At 41.0% G+C, this 5,866-nt stretch overlaps 1 non-coding gene across 1 annotated transcript; it reads left to right on the forward strand.

Annotated features, from left to right (window-relative positions):
- The first annotated feature begins 3,877 nt into the window (after window positions 1-3,877).
- Window positions 3,878-3,985, forward strand: LOC112700003 (small nucleolar RNA R71). Its single transcript, XR_003152931.1, has one exon. It is a non-coding gene; the product is annotated as a small nucleolar RNA R71 (small nucleolar RNA).
- The last annotated feature ends 1,881 nt before the right edge of the window (window positions 3,986-5,866 follow it).

A 5,866-nucleotide genomic window follows, 5' to 3' on the forward strand; every position in this document is an offset into this window, starting at 1 on the left:
AAAATTCAAAATTCATGCAATTCTTCCTTTTTCAATTAAGCACATTTTTATTCAAGAAAGGTGATGGATTCATAGGACATTCATAACTTTAAGGCATAGACACTAAGATACTAATGATCACAAGACACAAACATGGATAAACATAAGCATAAAATTCGAAAAACAGAAGAATAAAGAACAAGGAAATCAAAGAACGGGTCCACCTTAGTGATGGCGGCTCTTTCTTGCTCTTGAAGATCCTATGGAGTGCTTGAGCTCCTCAATGTCTCTTCCTTGTCTTTGTTGCTCCTCCCTCATGATTCTTTGATTTTCTCTAATCTCATGAAGGATGATGGAGTGTTCTTGATGCTCCACCCTTAGTTGTCCCATGTTGGAACTCAATTCTCCTAGGGAGGTGTTTAGTTGCTCCCAATAGTCTTGTGGAGGAAAGTGCATCCCTTGAGGAATCTCAGGGATCTCATGATGAGTGGGATTTCTTGTGTGCTCCATCCTCTTCTTAGTGATGGGCTTGTCCTCCTCAATGAGGATATCTCCCTCTATGTCAACTCCAACTGAATAACAGAGGTGACAAATGAGATGAGGAAAGGCTAACCTTGCCAAGGTAGAGGACTTATCCGCCACCTTATAGAGTTCTTGGGCTATAACCTCATGAACTTCTATTTCTTCTCCAATCATGATGCTATGGATCATGATAGCCCGGTCTATGGTAACTTCGGACCGGTTGCTAGTGGGAATGATTGAGCGTTGTATGAACTCTAACCATCCTCTAGCCACGGGTTTGAGGTCATGCCTTCTTAATTGAACCGGCTTTCCTCTTGAATCTCTCTTCCATTAGGCGCCCTCTTCACATATGACTGTGAGGACTTGGTCCAACCTTTGATCAAAGTTGACCCTTCTAGTGTAAGGATGTTCATCTCCTTGCATCATAGGCAAGTTGAACGCCACCCTCACACTTTCCGGACTAAAATCCAAGTATTTCCCCCGAACCATAGTAAGATAATTCTTTGGATTCGGGTTCACACTTTGGTCATGGTTCTTGGTGATCCATGCATTGGCATAGAACTCTTGAACCATCAAGATTCCGACTTGTTGGATGGGGTTGGTAAGAATTTCCCAACCTCTTCTTCGGATCTCATGTCGGATCTCCGGATATTCACCCTTCTTGAGTGAAAAAGGGACCTCGAGGATCACCTTCTTCAAGGCCACAACTTCATAGAAATGGTCTTGATGCACCCTTGAGATGAACCTATCCATCTCCCATGACTCGGAGGTGGAAGCTTTTGCCTTCCCTTTCCTCTTTCTAGAGGTTTCTCCGGCCTTGGATGCCATAATGGTTATGGAAAAACTAAAAGCAACGCTTTTACCACACCAAACTTAAAATGTTTGCTCGTCCTCGAGCAAAAGAAGAAAGAAGAGAGTAGAAGAAGAAGAAATGAGGAAGAGGGAGATGGTGGTGTGTTCGGCCAAAGAGGGGGAGAAGTGGTGTTTAGGTTGTGTGAAAATGAAGGGTTGGAGAAGGGTATATATAGGAGAGAGGGGGGGTAAATGGTTCGGCCATTATGGGTGGGTTTGGGAGGAAAAGTGGTTTGAATTTGAAGGGTGAGGTTGGTGGGGATTTATGAAGGATGGATGTGAGTGGTGAAGAGAAAGATGGGATTTGATAGGTGAGGGGTTTTTGGGGAAGAGGTGTTGAGGTGATTGGTGAATGGGGGAAGAAGAGAGAGAGTGGTGGTGGGGTCCTGTGGGGTCCACAGATCCTGTGGTGTCAAGGAAAAGTCATCCCTGCACCAAATGGCATCAAAATTCACGTTTTGAGCCAATTCTGGCGTTAAACGCCGGGCTGGTGCCCATTTCTGGCGTTTAACGCCAGCATCTTGCCCTTTTCTGGCGTTTAACGCCAGTCTGGTGCCCCTTTCTGGCGTTAAACGCCCAGAATGGTGCCAGACTGGGCGTTAAACGCCTAACTGCTAGGCTTACTGGCGTTTGAACGCCAGCAGCATCTTCCTCCAGGGTGTGCTGTTTTTCATTCTGTTTTTGCTTTTTTCATTGTTTTTGTGACTTCTTATGATCATCAACCTACAAAAGAGATAAAATAACAAAAGAAAATAATTAAATATAAAACATTGGGTTGCCTCCCAACAAGCGCTTCTTTAGTGTCACTAGCTTGACAGAGGACTCTCATGGAGCCTCAGAAATGCTCAGAACCGTGTTGGAACCTCCCAACACCAAACTTAGAGTTTGAGTGTGGGGGTTCAACACCAAACTTAGAGTTTGGTTGTGGCCTCCCAACACCAAACTTAGAGTTTGACTGTGGGGGCTCTGTTTGGCTTTGTTTTGAGAGAAGCTCTTCATGCTTCCTCTCCATGATGACAGAGGGATATCCTTGGGCCTTAAACACCAAGGATTCTTCATTCACTTGAATGATCAACTCTCCTCTATCAATATCAATCACAGCCTTTGCTGTGGCTAGGAAGGGTCTGCCAAGGATGATGGATTCATCCATGCACTTCCCAGTCTCTAGGATTATGAAATCAGTAGGGATGTAATGGTCTTCAACTTTAACCAGAACATCCTCTACAAGTCCATAGGCTTGTTGTCTTGAGTTGTCTGCCATCTCTAGTGAGATTTTTGCAGCTTGCACCTCAGAGATCCCTAACTTCTCCATTACAGAGAGGGGCATGAGGTTTACACTTGACCCTAAGTCACACAAGGCCTTCTTGAAGGTCATGGTGCCTATGGTGCAAGGTATAGAAAACTTCCCAGGATCCTGCCTCTTTTGAGGCAGTTTCTGCCTAGACAAGTCATTCAGTTCTTTGGTGAGCAAAGGGGATTCATCCTCCCAAGTCTCATTTCCAAATAACTTGTCATTTAGCTTCATGATTGCTCCAAGGTATTTAGCAACTTGCTCCTCAGTGACATACTCATCCTCTTCAGAGGAAGAATACTCATCAGAGCTCATGAATGGCAGAAGTAAGTCTAATGGAATCTCTATGGTCTCAGTTTGAGCCTCAGATTCCCATGGTTCCTCATTGGGGAACTCATTGGAGGTCAGTGGACGCCCAGTGAGGTCTTCCTCAGTGGCGTTCACTGCCTCTTCTTCCTCCCAGAATTCGGCCATGTTAATGGCTTTGCACTCTCCTTTTGGATTTTCTTCTGTATTGCTTGGAAGAGTACTTGGAGGGAGTTCAGTAATTTTCTTGCTCAGCTGACCCACTTGTCCTTCCAGATTTCTGATGGAGGACCTAGTTTCAGTCATGAAACTTTGAGTGGTTTTGATCAGATCAGAGACCATAGTTGCTAAGTCAGAGGTATTCTGCTTAGAACTCTCTGTCTGTTGCTGAGAAGATGATGGAAAAGGCTTGCTATTGCTAAACCTGTTTCTTCCACCATTATTATTGTTGAAACCTTGTTGAGGTCTCTGTTGATCCTTCCATGAAAGATTTAGATGATTCCTCCATGAAGGATTGTAGGTGTTTCCATAGGGTTCTCCCATGTAATTCACCTCTTCTATTGAAGGGTTCTCAGGATCATAAGCTTCTTCCTCAGATGAAGCTTCCTTAGTACTGCTTGGTGCATTTTGCATTCCAGACAGACTTTGAGAAATCATATTGACTTTTTGAGTCAATATTTTGTTCTGAGCCAATATGGCATTCAGAGTGTCAATCTCAAGAACTCCTTTCTTCTGACTAGTCCCATTGTTCACAGGATTTCTTTCAGAAGTGTACATGAATTGGTTATTTGCAACCATTTCAATTAGTTCTTGAGCTTCAGTAGGCGTCTTCTTCAGATGAAGAGATCCTCCAGAAGAGCTATCCAAAGACATCTTGGATAGTTCAGAGAGACCATCATAGAAAATACCTATGATGCTCCATTCAGAAAGCATATCAGTAGGACACTTTCTGATCAATTGTTTGTATCTTTCCCAAGCTTCATAGAGGGATTCTCCTTCCTTCTGTCTGAAGGTTTGGACTTCCACTCTAAGCTTACTCAATTTTTGAGGTGGAAAGAACTTTGCCAAGAAGGCATTGACTAGCTTTTCCCAAGAGTCCAGGCTTTCTTTAGGTTGAGAATCCAACCATGTTCTAGCTCTGTCTCTTACAGCAAAAGGGAATAGCATAAGTCTGTAGACTTCAGGGTCAACCCCATTAGTCTTAACAGTGTCACAGATTTGCAAGAACTCAGCTAAAAACTGATGAGGATCTTCCAATGGAAGTCCATGGAACTTGCAATTCTGTTGCATTAGAGAAACTAATTGAGGCTTAAGCTCAAAGTTGTTTGCTCTAATGGCAGGGATAGAGATGCTTCTCCCATAGAAGTCGGGAGTAGGTGCAGTAAAGTCACCCAGCACCTTCCTTGCATTGTTGGCATTGTTGTTGTTTTCGGCTGCCATGAGTTCTTCTTCCTTGAAGAGTTCGTTCAGGTGCTCTAAAGAGAGTTGTGCTTTGGCTTCTCTTAGCTTTCTCTTTAAGGTCCTTTCAGGTTCAGGATCAGCCTCAACAAGAATGCCTTTGTCTTTGCTCCTGCTCATAAGAAAGAGAAGGAAACAAGAAAATGTGGAATCCTCTATGTCACAGTATAGAGATTCCTTTAGGTGTCAGAGGAAAAAAGAGTAGAAGACAGAAGTGGGAAATTCGAACTTAACAGAGAAGATAGAGTTCAAATTTTGCATTAAGGGATAGTGTTAGTCCATAAATAGAAGGATGTGAGAAGGAGGGAAGTTATTTTCGAAAATTAAGTGAAAAATTTTGAAAACATTTTTGAAAAACATCACTTAATTTTCGAAAATAAAGATGGAAAAGAAATCAAGTGATTTTTGAAAAAGATTTTGAAATTAGAAGTCAAAAAGATTTGATTGAAAACTATTTTGAAAAAGATGTGGTGAAGAAGATACGATTGATTAAAAAAAATGTGATTGAGAAGATATGATTTGAAAAACATTTTAAAAAGATTTGATTTGAAAATTAAAAACTTGACTAACAAGAAAAGATATGATTCAAACATTAAACCTTTCTCAACAGAAAAGGCAACATACTTGAAATGTTGAATCAAATCATTAATTGATAGTAAGTATCTTTAAAAATGGAAAGAGATTGGTTTTGAAAAAGATTTGATTGAAAAAAATTGATTTGAAAAAGATTTGATTTTGAAAAGATTTTGAAAACTTAGAAAAAATTTGATTTGAAAACAAAATCTTCCCTTCTAGCCATCCTGGCGTTAAACGCCCAAAATGGTATCCATTCTGGCGTTTAACGCCCAAAATGCTACCCTTTTGGGCGTTAAACGCCCAACCAGGTACCCTGGCTGGCGTTTAAACGCCAGTCTGTCCTTCTTCACTGGGCGTTTTGAACGCCCAGCTTTTTCTGTGCAATTCCTCTGCTGTATGTTCTGAATCTTCAATTCTCTGTATTATTGACTTGAAAAGACACAAATTAAAAAATATTTTTGGATTTTTAATAATAAGGACAAACCAAAATGCAACAAGAATCAAATAACAATGCATGCAAGACACCAAACTTAGCAGTTTGTATACTACTGACACTAACAAAATGAAGATGCATATGAGACACACAAAACACTCAAGTCAATAGAATTCAAAGATCAGAGCAAGCAAATCATCAAGAACATCTTGAAGATCACTAAGACATATGAATGCATGCAATTGACACCAAACTTATGATGAGACTCTAGACTCAAACAAGAAATATTTTTGGATTTTATAATTTTGTAATTTTTTTGTGTTTTTCGAAAATTAAGTGAAAAAAAAGTATCAAAATTCTTAATGAGAATTCCAGGAATCAGTGCAATGCTAGTCTAAGACTCCGGTCCAGGAATTAGACATGGCTTCACAGCCAGCCAAGCTTTCAGA

Source organism: Arachis hypogaea, chromosome 6, assembly GCF_003086295.3.
Source record: "Arachis hypogaea cultivar Tifrunner chromosome 6, arahy.Tifrunner.gnm2.J5K5, whole genome shotgun sequence".
In the NCBI taxonomy this organism is placed as follows: Eukaryota; Viridiplantae; Streptophyta; class Magnoliopsida; order Fabales; family Fabaceae; genus Arachis; species Arachis hypogaea.